A 21497-nucleotide genomic window follows, 5' to 3' on the forward strand; every position below is an offset into this window, starting at 1 on the left:
AGCACAAATCTCCCCTTAGATCAATTATGGGAGATATTAATTCTATTATTTCTGCCCGTATATTTTGAGTTAGGTTATTGATATATTGAACTGTCCACCATCAAAGGGATCTACAGGAAGACATAAGGAATTGCAAATGTTGGAATCTTTTTTTAATTTTTTAAAATTTTATTTAAATTTTAACAAAACAAATACATGTATGAACTCATAGTACGCGATGGTACCTACATTATAAATTCGATTATACATTTAAATTCGATTATACCTGTATTGTTATGTATTATCTCCCCACCCACAACCCCCCTCCCCCCACCCCCCAGTTAGAAAAAAGAGGAAAAAGGAGAAGAAGAAAGATAAAGAAATAAAAAATTTAAAAAAGGAAAGAAAGAAAGAAGAAAGAAGGGAACCTGGAGACAAAAAGGAAACACTTCCGGCTAATTTCTTATTAAATTATTTTTAGGGGTATCAAAACAATCCTGAAATTAAATATTTCCAATTCTTAATCCTAGTTTTAAAGTGAATGGGTTCCAAAGTTTCAAAAAGAAATCATATTTATCTCTCAGATTATAAGTAGCTTTTTCTAATGGGATACAACTACGCATTTCTGCATACCATCTTGCAATTCTTATTTCATTGTGATCTTTCCAAGTGACCGCCACACATTTTTTTGCTATTGCTATTGCTATTTTGAGAAATCTTTCCTGATATTTATCTAAAATTAATCTTGGTAATATTCCTTTAGTATCTCCCAATAAAAACAACCTTGAATCCAATGGTATGGTCTTATTCATCAATTGTTCCAAAAAGTTTTTTAGGTCTTTCCAAAAAGGAGTTACCTTAGGACATGCCCATGTGGAGTGTAAAAAAGTACTCACATCCTGGTTGCATCTAAAACAAATTTCAGGTAAATTTGGATTTAAATTGTTTAATTTTTTCGGAGTTAAATATAGTTGATGTAAAAAATTGTATTGTACTAAACTATATCTCACATTAATAGTATTTTTCATACTTTCTAAACACAATCTTTCCCAACTTGGTTCATCAATGCTAATATTCAGATCTGTTTCCCATCTTTGTCTTGATTTTTGAATTCCTGTCTTTGGACTAGATTTTTGTAACAATTTATACCTTGAAGATATAATTTTTTTAGTTCCCTTGCCCTGAATCAGGGATTCAATTCCTTTAATTTGAAATAAAAACATTGAATTACCTAACTTTTCCCTTAAATAAGATTGTAATTGATAATAGAAAAAAATACTATTCCCTGGAATTTGATATTTGTTTCTCAATTGAGAAAATGTCAAAAAATTATTTCCTTCGTAGCAATCTCCCATATGTTTAATACCCTTCTGTTCCCAGACTTGTAATATTTGATTATTCCAAGCAAACGGCAGTAATCTATTTTTTACTAATGGAGTTTTAGCTGTTAGAAAAAATCTTTTATCATTAGATTTAACTGTTTTCAACAATATATTAATTAAATGTTTTAGCAAAGGTGACTCTTGATCCTTAACTAATAGCTTCGCTTCCCATTTATAGATAAATTCTTCTGGGCATAGTTCTTTTATTTTATCCATTTCAATTTTAACCCATGCTGTTTTTCCACCCTCTTGATAAAAGGATGAAATAAAACTCATTTGTGCTGCCAGATAGTAATTTTTAAAATTTGGTAATTGCAGTCCACCTAATTCAAATTTCCATGTTAATTTTTCCATAGACACTCTTGGCATTTTACCTTTCCAAAGAAAATTTCTCACAACTTTATTCAATTCTTGAAAAAAATTATTTGGTAAAGGTATAGGCAGTGTTTGAAATAAATACTGTAACCTCGGAAAAATATTCATCTTAATACAGTTCACTCTCCCTAGCAATGTAATTGGAAGATTCATCCATTTCTTCAAGTCCTCCTCAATTTTTTTAATTAGTGGTTTATAATTTAGTTTATACAGATTATTTAACTTATTATCTACTTTAACCCCTAATGCCTTCTTTTTGCCATTTAAACTGACTTTCTCTTTTACATTGATCATAATTACCTTCAGAAAGAGGCATTATTTCAGTTTTATCTTTATTAATATAAAGGCAAATGTTGGAATCTTGAGCAAAACACACAGATCTGGAGGAACGTTTAGGCAGCACAGTGGCACGGCAGCGAAGTTGCTGCCTTACAGCCCCAGAGACCCGGTATTGATACTGACTGCGGTTCTCCTTGTGACTACATGGGTTTTCTAATGAATTTCCTCCCACACTCCAGGTTTGTAGGTTAATTGACTTTGGTAAAAATTGTAATTTGTCCCTAGTGTGTAGGATAAAGCTAGTGTACGGGATGATCGCTGGTCGGCGCGGACTCGGCGAGCCGAAGGGCCCGTTTCCACGCTGTATCTCAAAAATAAAATAAACTTCTATATGATCACCTACAGCCCATGTCCTCGAGTCCTGCCAACATCCTCGTAAATATTTTCTGCACCATTTCCAACTTGTCAACAGATTTCCTACAATATGGTGACCAGAACTGAACACAATACTCTAATGTGGCATCGCCAATGTGTTATACAACTGTAACATGACCTCCCAACTTTTATACGCAGATCTCCCAACTTCTGTTCTCAATGTTATCATCAGGAAGAAGATACAGGTGCCTGGAAACCGTGACCACCAGGTTCAAGAATAGCTTCTTCCTCTCAGCCATCAGGCCCTTGAGGCACACTTCACAACACTAACCACGGCCCTACCTCACCACTGAACTACTTTAGATTTTGTATAAAATTGTTCTACATACTTTGGCTTGCACTGTCATGGTCTGATTACCTAGTATAAGTGATCATTTATTATATTATTGTTTCTTGTGAATTAAGTTGTATTAATGGGTCTACATGCTTAATTGCAGAAGCTTTCTAGACCCATTCTTCTTCTTAAGAAGCTTCTGCAATTAAGCATGTCATCGCCCTGGTCCTGGTGTATATAACAATTAAATAACTCTTGATTCTATTGTACATTTCCCCCCAATTTATTCTATTCAGTTTGCAAGGCCACTGGCTAACTTCAGAACTCTTGATGCTCACCAAATATCAAGTGTACTCTGCCTGAGCAGAGTAAGATACAAAGTGCTGGAGTAACTCAGCGGCTCAGGCAGCATCTCTGAAGGTATGGATAGGTGGTTTCGGGTCGGGACCCTTCTTCAGGGGGGGGGGGGGGGGGTGGGGTGGGGGAGGGGGGGGGGGGGGGGGGAGGGGGGGGGAGTGGGGTGTCTGCATTTTCAGAGTAGTTGACTGCAAGGTACCTCCATCACATTCAAGCCCACTCTGGTCCATGGCATTGATTTTCCAGGTGGGGTGATCAAGTAGCAGTGAGCAGATGCAGCTTGTGCTCACAGTCCAAAGTTCAATTACACTAACGTTCCGGCTGAAATTTGAGATCTTCACACTTCAGTGCCACACTGTGCCGTGTACACAGCAACTGCATCCACAGTAGTTTTACAGCCAGTACACCTCATTAAAATAGGAAACATGCTCCTGCAAAGGGCACTTTTTTTTTTTGGAGAGCTGAGGACAATTTCCCCTCGTCTATAAGTAACTAGACCAAGTGGACCCGTTGGGCCCAAACCTCTCCTGCATTGGTGCAGCACCCTGTCTTCCCCCCCTCCCCTCTCTCCTCAACCCCCCCTCCCCTCTCCCTTCTCCCCCCTCCCCTCTCCCTTCTCCCCCCTCCCCCTCCCCTCCTTTTAAACTTAAAAATGTGAATAACTTAAAAAATATAACACTGATTTCAATAAAACTACTTGCATTATCACTAAAGTGACAATGGTGAGTAAGGTGGGGCTAAAATTGTCGCGCTATCGTGTACCGTTTTGGCTGAAGTTCAGTCACATACAAGATAACAAACGAGAGTTTTAGTATATAGATGATAAAGATTTCCATGAAGGTTCAATTTATTTCTGCCATTTCAGAGCACAAGATCTAAAAAGAGTGTAAAGATCTGAAGAACAGATTCTTAAAAATTCCCGTTTCATAGAACAGAGCAAAGAACACAGTGTCTGTGCCGAAAATGATGCCCAGAGAAACTAATCTCGTATGCTTGCATGGGATCCACATCCCTCCATTCCCAGCATATCCATGTGCTTATTTAAGAGCCTCTTAAACATCACGATCATATCTGCCTCCACCTCCACCTCCAGGCACCCACTACTTTCTGTGTAAAAAACCTGCCCCCGCAGTCCCTTTAAACTTCCTCCCTCTGATCTTAAAGCTGTGCCCTCTTTGACATTTAACATTTCCACCCTGGGGAAAAATAGTTTTGATCGTCTACCCTATCTATACCAAGAAGATGCACAGAGACAGAGGTCAGAGCTAAATAGACATGGAAGATAGCCTGTTTTGTTCTGGCTTTCTCTATCTTTCAGTCCGACCCAAAATGTCGCCTATTCCTTTTCTCCAGAGATGCTGCCTGACCTGCTGAGTTACTCCAGGAGTGTCTATCTTCGATAAAAAATTATTTCCTACACTAAAGCGCATCTATTTTTGATTGCTGGTTGGTGTGGACTCGGTGGGCCAAAGGGCCTGTTTTCACACTGTATCTCTAAAACTAAAATGTTCCCCAAGGTCGGAGGAGATGGAGTTGGCCATAATGTGAAAAGCCATCGACTGTACCGTCTACCCTATCCACACCTTCATATCAAAAAAGCATGTTCTACGTACTGAGACCTTCACAAGAACCGCGGCTGGTATGAATACAGAAGTCAGCTCTCCATTAGGAAGTGGCTGCCACATGTGTGAATTTGGAGTCCAGCTGCTGATAACAGATACTGTTTGTTGGGAATTCTCAGAGAGTGGAGGTGGATAAGAAGGCAATGGAAAGATGACTTCCTGCCCACGTTAGGATCTTCTGTGTGAGATCCTAACGCCGCTTCCCCCTCACCTCCTCAAAATGAGACTGTTTATAAATATGATTCAGATTTAATGCGGAAAAATACTGGATTGAGTGCGCCTGGCATACCATCTATCCTCGGGGATTGAATTTATAAAATTTTCAAACTGAGTTGATTGGCACAAACCCAGCGTCGGACCAATGAAAACAGTGAGGACCCAAGCAGAACACGGGCTTCCCTTTAAAAAAATTTAAACATTAACACTTGAGTTAGTAAGTTAAAACATTAAAGAGTGAATGTATCCCAAAAGCATTTCTATATGGAGTAGCATAGGTTGTATGATGCCTGATGTCCCGGGCACTGACGTGGGTTCAGAGCCTGGAATTTGCAACAGTGTTAGAAACATAGAAAATAGGTGCAGGAGGAGGCCATTTGGCCCTTTGAGCCAGCACCGCCATTCATTGTGATCATGGCTGATCATTGGCTTGGGAAGGGCAGGCATTCACTGCTTTTACTCCATTGGGATTACTCTGCCGAAGTAACTTCATGAGGAAACTGTGACATGTTCGTAATTGATGCACCCTGCCTCTCTGAGCGGTGTCGTCTTGGTGCTTTTACCAATTTAAGAGAAAGTGGGATGACATAGAACTAAAAAGAGACACATAAAGCAGTTCAGGCAGCGTCTCTGGAGAAAATGGATAGGAGACGTTTCGGATTGGGCCCAGTCCCGATCCAAAACATCACTTATCCACTTTCTCCAGAGATGCTGCCTGACCCGCTGAGTTACTCCAGCACTTTGAGTCCATTTTTGGTATAAGCCAGCATCTGCATTTTCTTTTTATTAACATAGAACTTGTGTAGAGACACAAGGAACTGCAGATGCAGTAATCATTACTACTGCTTTGAAACCATAGAAAGCTTTAATAAAAGGTTTTCGGGCGGCACAGTTGCGTAGCGGTAGAGTTGCTGCCTTACAGCACCAGAGGTCCGGGTTCGATCCTGACTACGGATGCTGTCTAGTTTGTACGTTCTCCCTGAGACTGCATGGGTTTTCTCCGGGTGCTCCAGATTTCCTCCAACACTCCAAAGACATACAGGCTTGTAGATTAATTGGCTTTGGTAAAAATTGTAAAATAGTCCCTAGTGTGTAGGATGGTGCTAGTGTACGGGGGTGATCGGTGGTCGATGCGAATTTGGTGGGCCGTGGGGGCCTGTTTCCATGCTGTATCTCTAAAGTCTAAAGTCAAGTTTAGTACCTTATTTTGATGCATAACTATTTCAAAATACAATGTCCATGTCGACCAGCGATACCTACACACTAACACTATCCTACACACGAGGGACAATTGACAATTATACTAAACCAATTAGTACATTTTGGAGTGTGGGAGGAAACCGGTGCTCCCGGAAAAAACCCACACTGTCACAGGGAGAACATACAAATTCCGTACAGACAGCACCCAGAGTCAGGATTGAACCAAAGTCTATGGCGCTGTAAGGCAGCAACTCTACTGCTGTGCCACTGTGCCCACCTGCTTCTGTTATAGGGCCCTTCAAGTGTATTGTACACATCTTCAAAACACTATAATGTTGGCACTTAGATCATTGAAAATGATAGAGCACATGGAGACCTCTAGAAATCCTGACAAGATTCTTAGCTTTAATAATAGACAAAAAAAGTATAACAGCAAAGTTAAACTTGACAAAACACTGTGAAGGCTTCAGTTGGCGTAGTCTATTCAACTGAGGGCACCAGGCTTTAGTGCTATGAAGCGATGATTGAGTTGTTTAAAGTTATGAATGTTTTGAACATACTAAATCAGGTGGCCCTGTTCCCAGTTGCAGAAGGGTCAACATTAGACACGGATTAGGATTACCAGAAGAATCAGAAGTGACATGAGGGAAGAAACACAAACAAATCTTGCAGTGATTTATGAAGACCTAGAACCCACTTCCTGAAAGGACGGTGGAAGTTGGTGCAATAGTGACATTCAGTTGGGAATTGGGTAAATACTTGAAGGAAAATCGCTCATGGTGCAGGTTGGACTAATAGCTCCACGGAGGAGCTGATGCAGGGATGTAGGGCTGAATAGCTTTATTGTGTTGTTACCACAAAGTGCTTCAATGAAGTGCAGCTGATCAGAATGGGAGAAAGGCGAGGGATGAGGTTCAAAAGTAAATTAAAACAGGAGAGATACCTAGGACGATGGAGGATTTTAGGCAGAGAGCCTAAATTAGGTTGAGGTGTCTGAGGCTTCAATTAGAGTGAGTCACACAGCACGGAAACATGCCCTTCGGCCCACCTTGTCCATGCTGACCAAGATGCCCCATCTGAGCTAGTCCCATTTGCCTGCATTTGGCCCACATCCCTCGAAACCTTTTCTATCCATGTACCTGTCCAAGTGTCTTGTAAATACTGTTGCATTACCTGCCTTTCAAATCTTGCCCCTCTCAACTTAAACCAGTAACCTCTGGTTCTTCATTCCCCTTCGCTGGTTAAAGACTCCATGCACTAATCCTATCTATTCCCCTCATGATTTTACACACCTCTCCAGGATCACCCCTCAGCCCCCTGCACTCCAAGGAATAAAGTCCAAGTCTGCCCAAACATTTCCTATGCCTTCGGTCCACAAGACCTGGTAACACTCTCATAAATCCTCTCTGCACTATTTCCAGCTTAATGACATCCTTCCTGTAACGGGGTGACCAAAACTGAGCACAATATTCCAAATGTGGCTTCACCAATCTTAACATCTCAACGCAATTTCTCAACATCTCAACTTCTATGCTCGATATCCTGACTGATGAAGGCCAACGTACCAAAAGCTTTCTTGACCATCCTGCTGTAAAATTAGAAAACCATTTTCAATGTCTACGAGCTGTTAACAGGCAACTGAACCATTCGATCACCATCCAGAAAGGGACCATCCACCTCATTGGAGATCCTTGGACTATCTTTAATCAGACTCTTGCACGAAACGTTATTCCCTTTATTGTGTATCTGTACACTGTGGCTGGCTTGATAGTCATCATGTGTAGTCTTTCGGCTGACTGGTTGGCACGCAACAAAAGCTTTTCACTGTACCTCGGTACATGTGACAATAAACTGAACTAAACTAAAAAACGAATATCTGGAATGAAGCAGTTGGGGGGAGATGTTTCAAAGGGGCCAAGGTTGGAAGGGTAAAGGGCAAACGTGGAACCAGCGCTGGAGGAAGTTTAATGACAAGTAACTGAAACACAGTGTCTTTTGTTTCAGATACAGTCAAATTTAATTAGGACAAACCTTTTTTAAAAAACAACCCTCTTCTTACAACAAGCCATTTTGTTGCTCCCTGAGGTGGTTACCTACAGTCAATAAAGTTCAAGCTTTAATAATACACCCCACAAATAACTACTTTGCCAAATGTCTGTATTAATGATGAAATTCGACCGCACACCAATGTTAATGCCAGCTTTCTGTATTTAAAAAATTCCACCATTCCGACCAATATACCAGAATGTGTTTATCCAACGCACCGTGACATATGGACTGACATATGCAATATTTGAATATGCCATTAAGTAATGAGTTAAATTATACTTTAAAAAGAAAGCAAAACTTTCATCTATTACCTGGTCCTGTAAAAATAATCCTGTTATGATGCCCTGTGCTTTGAAGTGGTGAACCAAAGGTCCTACCTTCTACACTGTTTAGTTTAAGATTAGTGATGCAGTATAGAAACAGGCTCTTCGGCCCACCGAGCCCACACCGACCATTGATCACCCATTCACACTTGTTTTATGTTATCCCACTTTCTCATCCACCCCTTTCACACTAGAGGCAATTTACAGAGGGCCAATTAACTGACAAACCCGCACTTCTTTGGGATGTGGGAGGAAACTGGAGCACCCATAGGAAACCCACATGGTCACAGGGAGAATGTGCAAACTCCACACAGAGAGCACCCAAGGTCAGGATCAAACTCGAGTCTCAGGCGCTGTGAGGCGGCAGCTCTACCAGCATGTCGCCGTTTCTTTTAAATTTTATTCACTAATAATTAAAAACTAATGAGATTTCTCATACACAGAAAATAAATCACCGACTGGCAAATTCACACAAGTCGCTCTAATACAAAATGACATCCATTACAGAATTTTAAATGGTATTATTTCATGGGAAATAATTATTTACTTAGGAAAGAATCTATCCCCGTGGAATTGTGCAGTGAAATCAAAGGCAAAGAAATCATTTTTTTCAAGATGTGATGTAATCCACAATTCATTCTATGTACCATTCAAGTTTAAATTCACAAATCAATATACTAAAATTCTTGTTTGTTTGTTTGTTTGTTTGTTCCTGAACTACAGCCAAAATGGTACACGATAGCCTACCTTACTCACCGTCGTCCCTTTGGTGCTAATGGAAGAAGTTTCATTGAAATCGGTGTTATATTTTTAAAGTTATTCACATTTTAAAGTTTAAATCAATCTCCTAGGGAGGGAGGGGGGAGGGAGGGGGTAAGGGGGGTTGGGGATGGAGTGGGGGGAAAAGAGGGGGAGGGGTGGAGGAGAGCAGAGGGAGGAGGAGTGGGAAAGGGGGGAAGACGGGGAAAGGGGGAGAGGGGGAAAGGGGGGCAGAGGGTGAAGAGGGGGAAAGAGGGTGAAAGGGGGGAAGAGGGGGAAAGGGGGGAAGAGGGGGAAAGGGGGAAGAGAAAGGGGGGAAGAGGAGAAAAGGGGGGGAAGAGGAGAAAAGGGGGGGAAGAGGAGGAAAGGGGGGAAGAGGAGGAAAAAGGGGGAAAGGGGGAAGAGGGGAAAGAGGGGGAAAGGGTGGGGTAGAGGGGAAGGGGGGAAAGGGGGGAAGAGGGGAAAGGGGGGAAGAGAAAGGGGGAAGAGGAGAAAAGGGGGGAAGAGGAGAAAAGGGGGGGAAGAGGAGGAAAGGGGGAAGAGGAGGAAAAAGGGGGAAAGGGGGGAAGAGGGGAAAGAGGGGGAAAGGGTGGGGTAGAGGGGAAGGGGGGAAAGGGGGGAAGAGGGGGGAGAGGGGGAAAGTGTTACACCAATGCAGGAGAGGTTTGGGCCCAACGGGTCCACTTGGTCGAGTGTCTTCTATATTCTGTCATACAATACAAATAGGAGATGAAAACTAAAACAAAGTTTCTATCCACTAAATACATTAGCAGGCCATTTTAAACACTCATTTGCAATTTTCATCTCAAATGTTATTATTGCATTCTTATGTAATCTATTAACGTTCAGTCATTGCAGAAACAATCATTTTCATTTAGTTTTCAATGCAGTAAAATATATTTAGGCTGTGGGCCAGTTAACTCTCTAAGTCATGGGTTATGGTCTACATCTCATGCCATAGATTTTGATTGGCAAGCCAATGAGGAACAAAGCAAGTGTCTAAAGATGGAAACAGGTCCTTTGGCCCACTGGGTCCATGCTGTCCATTGATCACCCATTCACACTAGTTCTATGTTATCCCACTTTCTCATCCACTCCCTACACTCCAGGGGGCCAATTAACCTGCAATCCCGCACGTATTTTGAGATATGGGAGGAAACCGGACCACACAGAGGAAAACCACAGCGTCACAAGAACGTGCAAACTCCACACAGAGAGCCCCGAAGTCAGGATCGAACCTGGGTTTCTTGCACTGTGAGGAAGCAGCTCTACCCGCTGCGCCACCATGCCACCCATTGTTGTCAGTTCTAATTAAGAGGCTGATGCAGTGACTGGTGCAGTCTGGGACCAGGGAACAGCTGCCATCTATCATTGACTCAATAAGGACAACTGTCAGAATGATTATGACCATGTACCCTTTCCCCAGGGGGTGCACCATAGGTCTCATCCCCGTGAGCTCACAGGGAGAACGTGCAAACTCCACACAGATAGCACCCGAGGTCAGGATCGAACCCAGGTCCCTGGCGCGGTGAGGCAGCAACTCTACCTGCTGCGCCACCGTGTTGCTTTAAAGTCATCTGCAAAGATTTTCAGTTGAATTTTACAGACAAGACCTGCCTTGACCTCATGACATGGTTGCCCCAGTGGAGACTACCACTGACTTAGGGTCTCCCTGTCCAACACTGGGCTGCCTGTGCCACTCTGATCTGCCTTTAGAATCCACCAAATGTAAACATGGGGGAAACAAAGAATATGGGAGACTAGCCCGCTGTAGGAAAGAGTGGTCCATGCAAATTCAAAACAGTCTTTAACATAAAACTGTCACATGTTTGTTTGAATTAGTTCCATTATTATTTAAGTCCGTAAGTTATAGGAGCAGAATTAGTCCATTCGGCCCGTTGAGTCAGCTCTGTCATTCAATCTTGGTTGATCTATCTTTACTTCTCAACCCCATTCTCCTGCCTTCTCCCCGTAACCATAGACACCCTTTCTAATCAAGAATCTATCAATCTCCACATTAAAAATACCCAAAGACAGCCCCCTTGTTAGTCATAGAGCACAAAAAACAGCCCTTCAGTCCAACCTGGCCTCCATGCGTCGTGGCGGTGAATCCCACAGATTCATCGCCCTCTGGCTAAAGAAATGATTCCTCATCTCCTTTCCAAAGGTACGTCCTTTAAACTGCCAATTGTGCTCTGCAAATTCTTCAGAAAATCGTGAAATCATTCTATTGGGAAATAATTGAGATTGAACAAAGTATTTTCCAGGAAACTATTCCCATTGGCTAATCTTCCCTCAGCAAAGCACAGAGTGCAGAGTGGGGGAGTGGGGACTCAGCAGACCAGGCAGCATCTGTGGAGGGAATGAACAGGCAACATTTGAGATGGGGATCCTTCTTCATTCAGGGTTGTAGTTGGGGCGGGGGGGAAGCGAGTTGGGACTGTGACAAATTATTTTCCATGTTCCTCTGGCCTCTCTTTAGACTAGAATAAACATCTTCTTTAGATCATGTGGCACCATATTGGAATTGATCCAAGCTTGATATCGGTGAAGTATAATTAGCTCTTCAGGCTGTGAATTTGACAGATAGACGGCAAGTTTGGGAGCAGAAAATCAACTAGAAGTAATCAGTCAATCATGAAAGCAGTTGGATCCTTCAGCAGGCTAATGAGTGTTTAAAATGGCCTGCTAATGTATTTAGTGGACAGAAACTTTCTTTTAGTTTTCATCTCTTATTTGTATTGTATGACAGAATACTGAGCTTCACAGCCGCTTTCTGAAGCTAGGATAAAATCCATGACTGTGCAATCATTAATAATTAACTGGTGACAAAGCAACAGTGAACATTAATGAAGGATTTATCCAAGTTAAAATAAACTTTGCAGAATTTCAAAGAGACAGCTTTGGGGGATTCTAGACATGTTAAGTAATTTTGGAAACTGTGTAGTAATTGAGCTTCCTTTCCCAAAAGCAATGGAATTAGCTTAAAGGTGAGATGTGGACTTCTAACGATATCCAACAACACTGCTTTTTAAACGTGACAGCACACACAGTAAGCCTTCAAAGTTCTTCCAGCTTTCTCCCCCCACCCCCTCCCCACAATCAGTCTGAAGAAGGGCCCTGACCCAAAACGTCACCTATCCACATCCTTAACATCACGTATCCATCTTAAAGGGGGAGAATGGAGAATGGTGGGAGAATCCTAAAGCAAGGGTGCATTCTCAGCCTTTTATTACACTCCCTATAAACTCACAACTGTGCGGCCAAAATCTGCTCTAACTCCATTTACTAGTTTATAGATGCTACCACCACAGTACGGAGGGCGATCTGAAGAAAGGTCCCGACCCGAAACGTCACCTATCAATGCTCTCCAGAAGTGCTGCCTGACCCGCTGAGTTCCTCCGGCACTTTGTGTCTTTTTTTTGTAAACCAGCATCGGTATATCCTAGCTTCTACATTAAAAAAACCCGAGCTTCCTTGTGCAGCATCGAATGCATCTTTCTCTTGTAGAAACCTCCAATGCGGGATCTGGGTGTTTAAGTGTACGAATCATAAGAAGTTAACAGTTAGGCGCAGCAAGGAATTAGGAAGGCATCGGGTTTGAGTTTAAAGTTAAATTGTACAGCTGTACAATTGTGTTTGTGAGGCCACACCAAAGTTCTGTGCACAGTCTTGGTACTTTTATCTTGCACTAAACGTTATTCCCTTATCATGTATCTGTACACCGTGAATGGCTGAATTGTAATCGTCCGCTGACTGGTTAGCATGCAACAAAAGCTTTAAATGTGACAATAAACTAAACTAGACTTTTATTTCAGAAAAAAACATACAGAGATTTCAGGTTGTCCAAAAGAGATTCACAAGAGGTTAACTACTAGGATGACAACGTTATCCTGTCATAAGCAGCGAAAGAAGCTAGATCTCTTCTCTCGAGTTTAGAAGAATGGAAGGGTTTCTCATTGGAACATACAAGACCCTAATGGGCCATGACAGGGTAGATGTTGGGAAATTTCCACTAGCAGGAGAGTCTCAGAATTAGGGACTTGGTTACAAGACAAGGAATGATGTACGAAATTCAAGTTTGTAGACATTTCTTCTCAATAGTTCTTCTTTCAACAGTTATATAGGTGAAACCCGGTTATAGTTTAAAAATTCATGTGTAAAATGAAACTCATGTGAAAAGATCTGGCTGTTGTAGGCAACATGGTTCCCAAAACAATGATCAAAAAGGAATTTGTGACCTGAATAATTGTTACAGAAATCACCTGGTGCCTACACCACTTAAGAGCAAAACAATTGCAGTGTACAAGAATGTCTTGTATGAACGATTCACTCTCGTCCAAAGTAATTTTGTGCTTCTCAAAATCCAACAACCTCCTGAACAACTCTGAATAAAATGAAAGAAATCTCTTGAGGACATTTCCAACCAAACACACCAAAGCTCAGCAAAAGCTCATGTACCAGATTTCCCCTTAGTTTAGCAAAAGCTATCACAATGCAAGAACCCATGACACACCCGAACAAAGAACAAATAAAGAACAGTACAGGATCAGGCCCTTCGGCCCCCAACGCCCATACTGAACATGATGCCGTGAATCTAATATCTCTGCTGTATGTGATCCACATCCCTTCATCCCTTCATCCCTCCATTCCCTGCATAATCATGTGGCTATCTAAAAGCCTACTTTTAGATTACAGTGAATCTTCTCTCCATGTGTAGATCAGCTCCTATTTCTAATATTTTAAAAAAGTGAAGTGGTACTATAACAACATTTAAAAGACATTTGGATAAGTACATGGACAGGAAAGGATTCGAGGGATATGGGCAAGTGAGACTAGTGCAGATGGGGTATCTTGGTCGGCATGGGTAAGTTGAGCTGAAGGGCCTATTTCCGTGATGCAAGAACCCATGACACACCCGAACAAAGAACAAATAAAGAACAGTACAGGATCAGGCCCTTCGGCCTGACAAGAAATATCTGCTTTCATCCAAAACGTCTAGTTATTGTCAGGTGGCTTACTATACATCCCATTTGTGTAGGAAGGAACTGCAGATGCTGGTTTATATCGAAGAAAGACACAAATTGCTGGACTGACACAGAAGGTCAGGCAGCATCTCTGGAGAAAAAGGATGGGTGACATTTCGAGTCGGAACCCTCCTTCAGACTCAAATCCAGGCAGTTCTTCGGTACAAAACCAGTATCTGCAGTTCCTTCCTGTACTTTCCATTTGCTCTCCTGAGAGCAGAACATTTAGGACATTTGTTAATTTTTCCACTTCTTAGTCAAGCAGTCACTTTGCTAAAACCCTGGCGGTTCCCAGCAGAATTGGATGTTGGTACGTGCGAAGGTAACTTACACACGGTCCATTTCTGAGTTTCAGGAAACTCCTCACGTTCAATAAATGTTATGCAACAGATTGCATGGAGGAAGTTACATGACTTTTAAAAGTGTAGTACATGGCAGAACCACGACCTGGTAAATTTATGGGAGAAAAGTCCCCGTGAAGAAATATTTTGAAACATACTTGGTGAGCAGTGGCATTGTCACGAATCACATTAAGTTACATGCCATTTTTTTTTGTCCTTTACAAACAAGCTGTTGGTTTGAGTAATGCACATGTGGCAAAAAGAAAGGATCTGTTCATTAAATTTGCGGTTCATGGTCAAGACAGGCAAGATTGATGCTTTCCTCCAAGGTTCCCACTGTGAAGGGCAGAGCGAGCACAGAGACCTCTTGTAAAAGCTGGAGTGTCTGGGGGAGAGGCTCACCATGGGCTTCTATGGTGGCAGACATTAACACTTAAGCTGCCTGCGCTCGGCACGATTCCAGCAGCACTGGATCATCTCCAGGAGCTCAACTGATAATACTTCACCTAACAGCTCCCTCATGTAACACCTGCGGCAGTGTGACACTCTGTAAATTAGAAAATGAAATGCATAATTCAAGAATTGTACTAATCCAATTGCAGTTAAGGGTTGACTAAACTGATTTTATCCCAGAAGCCTCTGGCGCCAAGTTAATTCCAAATTGACAAATTTTAGTTTAGTTTAGTTTATTAATACAGCGTGGAAACAGGCTCTTCGGCCCACTGAGTCCATGCCGACCAGCAATCACTGTACACTAGCACTACGTACAAACAAAAATATGCTTCCTCCCCTGCAGCAGCAGCAGCTCCCCCCCCCCGCAGCAGCAGCAGTCACCCCCTGCAGCAGCAGCACCCCCCCCCTGCAGCAGCAGCAGCCCCCCCCTGCATCAGCAGCCCCCCCCCCCTGCAGCAGCAGCTCCCCCCCTGCAGCAGCAGCCCCCCTGCAGCAGCAGCTCCCCCCCTGCAGCAGCGGCAGCTCCCCCCCTGCAGCAGCAGCAGCCCCCCCTGCAGCAGCAGCTCCCCCCCTGCAGCAGCGGCAGCTCCACCCCCTCAGCAGAAGCAGCTCCCCCCCTGCAGCAGCAGCAGCTCCCCCCCGTGCAGTAAGCTAAATCTTTAGCTGCCTCATCAAACATGTTCCTTCCATCGTATGATTGCACAAGGTCCATACAAATTTTGACTTGGAAATGTATTGCAAATCTTTGCAGAATCAAAAGAAACTGCAGATGCTGATTTACAAAAAAAAAAAGCACAAAGTGCTGGAGTACCTCAGCGAGTCAGGCTGCATCTCCGTAGACCATGTCTAAAGAAGGGTCCTGACCTGAAACTATCCATGTTCTCCAGAGATGCTGCCTCACCCGACTCCAGCACTTTGTGTCAATCCTCGGTATAAACCAGCATCTACAGTTCCTTTCTACACAGACTTTTAAGATTGAAAATGTTTCCTAAAATATCTATAAAACTATTTGCTAGGTACAATAGAAAAACTGAAACTGAAAGGAAAACTGAAAAGAAAATTCTCTCAATTAAAATGTACCTATTATCTATGGTCCTTACATTTATAAGTTCCAGGATAATTTCTGTAAAGAGTGTGCATAAGCAGGGATGATTAATTCATTTTTAGGCTATGACCTATTTTGTGGACTGGGTCTCGTGCATTTTTGTCCAAAATTAAAGCAAAAGAAATCCAACACGCTGAATATAATTTGCACATCTTTTACACCAATTACACTGACATCAAGTAAAAACATTGCCTTCATTAAAAAGCACAACAGGATGCAAATATATTTAACAGAGAAGCTATCCAAAAGTGAAGGCAATACCTGCTAAAGCGGTTTAGATTATGTTTAGAAATGGATTTTAAAGCTGGAGAGAGAGAAAACTATGTTTCAAGGCAACAAGGGAGATCCATGGCAGACACAAAATGCTGGAGTAACTCAACGGGACAGGCAGCATCTCGGGAGAGAAGGAATGGGTGATGTTTCGGGTCGAGACCCTTCTTCAGACTGATGTCAGGGGAGGGGGCGGGACAAAGATAGAATGTAGTCGGGGACAAGAAGATTAGTGGGAGAACTGGGAAGGGGGAGCGGATACAGAGGGAAAGCAGGGACTATCTGAAGTTAGAGAAGTCAAAGTTCATACCGCTGGGGTGTAAGCTACCCAAATGAAATATGAGATACTGTTCCTCCAATTTGCGCTGGGCTTCACTGACAATGGAGGAGGCCCAGGACAGAAAGGTCAGATTGGGAATGGGAGGGGGAGTTGAAGTGCTGAGCCACTGGGGGATCAAGTAGGTTAAGACGGACTGAGCGGGGAAGTTGACACCTGGGACAGCGGATACAGTAGATGAGGTTGGAGGAGGTGCAGGTGAACCTTTGCCTCACCTGGAAAGACTGTTTGGGTCCTTGGATGGAGTTGAGGGGGCAGGTAAAGGGACAGGTATTGCATCTCCTGCGGTTGCAGGGGAAAGTACCTGGGGAAGTGGTGGTTTGGGTGGGAAGGGACGAGTGGACCAGGGAGTTTCAGAGGGAACGGTCTCTGCGGAAAGCAGAAAGGGGTGGAGATGGGAAGATGTGGCCAGTGGTGGGATCCCGTTGGAGGTGACGAAAATGTTGGAGGATTATATGGTGTAGGCGACTGCTGATGGGGTGGAAGGTGAGGACAAGGGAAACTCTGTCCTTGTTACGGTTTGCCAATCTGACCTTTCTGTCCTGGGCCTCCTCCATTGTCAGAGTGAGGCCCAGCGTATATTGGAGGAACAGCACCACATATTTCGCTTGGGTAACTTACATCCCAGCGGTATGAACATTAACTTCTCTAACTTCAGAGAGTCCCTGCTTTCCCTTTCTATTCCCTCCCCCTTCCCAGTTCTCCTACTAGTCTTCCTGTCTCCGAATACATTCTATCTTTGTCCCGCCCCCTCCCCTGACATCAGCCTGAAGAAGGGTTTCGACCCGAAACATCACCCATTCCTTCTCTCCCGAGATGCCGCCTGACCCGCTGAGTTACTCCAGCATTTTGTGTCTACCTTCGATTTAAACCAGCATCTGCAGTTTTTTTCCTACATAAGGAAGATCCATGTCAGGATGTGTAGGTAGGAACTGCAGATGTTGGTTTAAACCAAAGAAAGACACAACAAGCTGGAGTAACTTAGCGAGACAGCATCTCTGGAGAATAGGACGTTGTGACATTTTGGGTAGAGACCCTTCTTCATACTGAAAAGTCTCGACCCGAAACGTCATCTATTCCATGTAAGGTTGTGTTGCCAATGGAGGGTCAAAGAATTGACCCAACAAATTTCAACGTTATATCTAGCACTGAATGGTGTACCCTTTATCCTTTATCTGTGCAGTGTGGACGGCTTGATTGCATTCACATTTGGTCCTTTTTCTGTCTGGATAGCACGCAAACAAAAGCTTTTCATTGTACCTCGGTACACGTGACAATAATAAACAAAACAAAAAGGTGGGGGTGTACTCGGAAGGATGAATGATAGTAGAAAACAGATATGAAAGCAAAAGTGGATAAAGTTACAGTGGAAGAGGCTAAGAAATGATTAGTTAGAGTCATAGAGTGATACAGTGTGGAAACTGGCCCTTCGGCCCAACTTGCCCACACTGGCCAACAATGTCCCAGCTAGTCCCACTTGCCTGCACTTGGTCCATATCCCTCCAAAGCAGTCTTGTCCATGTACCTGTCTACCTGTTTCTTAAACGATGGGATAGTCCCAGCCTCAACTACCTCCTCTGGCACCCACCACCCTTTGTGTGAAAAAGTTACCCCTCGGATTCCTATTAAATCTTTTTCCCTTCACCTTGAACCTAGGTCCTCTGGTCTTCGATCCCCCTATTCTGGGCAAAGGACTCTGTGCATCTACCCGATCTATTCCTCTCGATTTTGTACACCTCTATAAGATCGCCCCTCATCCTCCTGCACTCCATGGAAGAGAGTCCCAGCCTCGTCAACCTCTCCCTATAGCTCACCCCCTCTAGTCCTGGCAACCTCCTTGTAAATCATTTCTGAACCCTTTCAAGGTTGGGGTAAGGAGCTTATGTTAGTTTATTCAGTGATAACACGGACATTAATGGTGTTGGTTCACGACAGAAGTTAGATGAATGGCTAATTAATCTGCTGGAGCACCTCCAACATTATATTTATTTAGATTTTTAATTCAGGTCTGCAAAACTATTCTTTTTTAAACTCTTGAAATTCAGAAAAGCTGTGACTTGCTGTTATAAGTTTTAACGCTGAATTTGACTTTTACAGTTCATTGAAACCATTTGACCTGCCCATTAAGAAGAATAACACCTGGTGGCTACGAACTAATCTCTGGTCCACAGAGACTTGCATTTATGGAGACCACGGACATCAATAGGATGATAATCAAACCCAAAAGAACTCTCGGGCTGATCCAACTCGCATAGAAATAAATTTTACTATGTGCAAATTTTTTAATTAATCAGCACCCTGACTGGATTCATGCTTTAGACTGGAAAAGGGGGGAGAATTTTTTTTCTCACAAATTGGACTTTGTCATTCTTGCTGCAATGAAGTGAATGCATTTGGCAAGCCTCCAGGAACCCTGCTGCCAACTAGAACAACTTACCTCAAAATCTTCACAAACCAGTTTCTAATGAGGTTTAAAAGTCCCCCGGTTAAGTTTCTGCAATAAATCCTGAATAGCGCCAACATTGCTTGCAATTTTTCTTATTTCCAATGGAGTTCTTCGCACAATGGCTTAAACACTCTGCATTGTGCGTCGATGAACTCCCGAATTACATTACAACAAGCGGACTGCTTCACAATTAGCAATGTTGCTTTTTAAAAATGAAATCATTCATTTTTATAAATACCTAGGGAACTGTGATTTGAGTTAGCACTCCATAAATTTCTGGCGTCACATGCCTCATCTGGCAGGAGTCACAGGAATGCATTAACCCTCGGAGAATTACAGGGCAACATTTGTAAACCCAGTAAAAAAAAACCTCAAAACATTCCACGACATGTTCAATTTATTGACAGGAAGGATACTCAAAGGACAGGATGGGTAGATCAAGTTACCAAATCAAAGCGTGTTGAAGTGGTACAGACTCAACAGCAGCTTAGTATAAATCTTCATTGAATGATGATTCAAACCTAAAATGTCCATCCAATTTTCTGTTAAGTGTTGACACAGGTGCTGTGCATTGCCAACACTTTCTGTCAGTTGGTATTTTTCTTTTCATCTCTATTCTTTGTACATTCCTCACATTGGAAGGCTCCGGGTAGAACAGTACCTCTGTTCACTTGCGTTTTCCAAGAGTGGAAAATTGCCGCATTGGAAAATGGGTGGGTCCGTACTGCAAGAGCACAAGCCAAACACTTCAGTGTCATTGCAGCACTACCACTCAATAGAGTGGAGCAATGCAAAGCTAGAAAGCATGCGTTACAAAAATTCAGAAGGTTTAGATTAATTATTGTCACTTGTAATGAGGTGCAGGGAAAAGATTTGTTCCAGTTCCAAAGACAAAGTCCAATGTCCGCAATGGGGTAGAGGCGAATCGGACAGTACCCTAGCTTATGTTCAGAAGCCTGATTACAGAGGGGAAGAAGCTGTTCCTGAGTATGGTGGTGCGCGCTTTCAAGCTTCTGCACATCTGCCTGATTGGAGCAGGGAGAAGGAATGACCAGAGTGGGACATCTTTGATTATGTTGGCTGCTTTTCTGAGGCAGCTTGAAGTGTAGATGGAGTCAATGGTGGGGAGTCTGGTCAGTGTGATGGACTGGGCTACATCTACAACTCACTGCAATTTCTTGTGGTCTTGGGAAAGCTGTTCCAAACCGAGCTGTGATGCTATTGAACCACAGTAATACCTCTGCTGTTGTGCAGGAAATGCCAAAGAACAGTGATGGAAAACATTGTTTAAAACGTTTACTGATAATTTATTGTACTTGTGAACATTGTATATTTATTTGTTTGTGTTGTTGTGTTAATGTGCCTGTAAACCGCGGCAAATAAGAAGTTCTTTGTTCCATTGCCAGTGCAAATGACAATTAAATGATATCATATCATAAAAAGTTCTTTATTCCTTCCAGTCCAAAGAAGGGTCTCGACCTGAAACTTCACCTATCCATGGTAGATTTGACTTGACTTTAGACTTTAAATACTTCTAACTTAGAATCACAGAGTTATACAACTTAGAAACAGGCCCTTTGGCCCAACATGTTCAGAGCAACCAAGATGCCTCATCTACACTAGTCCCACCCGGTCGCATTTGCTCCATATCTCTGTAAACCTTTCCGATCCATGTACCTGTCCAAATGTTGTTATAGTACCAGCCTCAACTACTTCCTCTAGCTGCTCGATTCATACACCCACCACCGTCTGTGAAAAGGTTGCTCCTCAGGCTCCAATTAAATCTTTCCCCTCTCACCTTATACCTCTACCCTCTGGTTCTTGATTCCCCAACTCTGGGTAAAAGCCTCTGTACGTTCATAAAGAACTCTGTGCGTTAAACTTGCCACATGTCCTTCACTAAGACTCCTACTTTATTTTCTCCATCCTTACGTTTTATTGCTTCAGGAGACAGAGGGTTGATCTTGTCACTCAGTAAAGTCCCAAGAGGTTTCCTCCCAGTCACCACATTGTGCTGAATAAAAAGTGAACTGAATGGCGAAAAAACAAGTTGAACTGCAGGGATAAGCTGTGAGAGCCCCCGTTCCAATAAACTCTGCATCTTCACTCAACAACATTTCTTACTCTTTCCTCAGTTAATAGCTGATTATGTTTTACAATCATGAATATCGGTCATTTGCGTTAACCTGGCCAAGTATGTAACAGATTTTCGCTCAAAGTTTAGAAAACAAAACTAAATTCAGCAAGCTAATTTATAAATAAAGACAC

At 42.7% G+C, this 21497-nt stretch overlaps 1 protein-coding gene across 1 annotated transcript in view; it reads right to left on the reverse strand.

Annotated features, from left to right (window-relative positions):
• Window positions 1-21497, reverse strand: part of wars2 (tryptophanyl tRNA synthetase 2, mitochondrial) — a 43942-nt gene that overhangs the window by 10825 nt on the left and 11620 nt on the right. The gene's annotated exons all lie outside the window — the stretch shown is intronic.

This window comes from Rhinoraja longicauda, chromosome 12 (assembly GCF_053455715.1).
Source record: "Rhinoraja longicauda isolate Sanriku21f chromosome 12, sRhiLon1.1, whole genome shotgun sequence".
In the NCBI taxonomy this organism is placed as follows: Eukaryota; Metazoa; Chordata; class Chondrichthyes; order Rajiformes; family Arhynchobatidae; genus Rhinoraja; species Rhinoraja longicauda.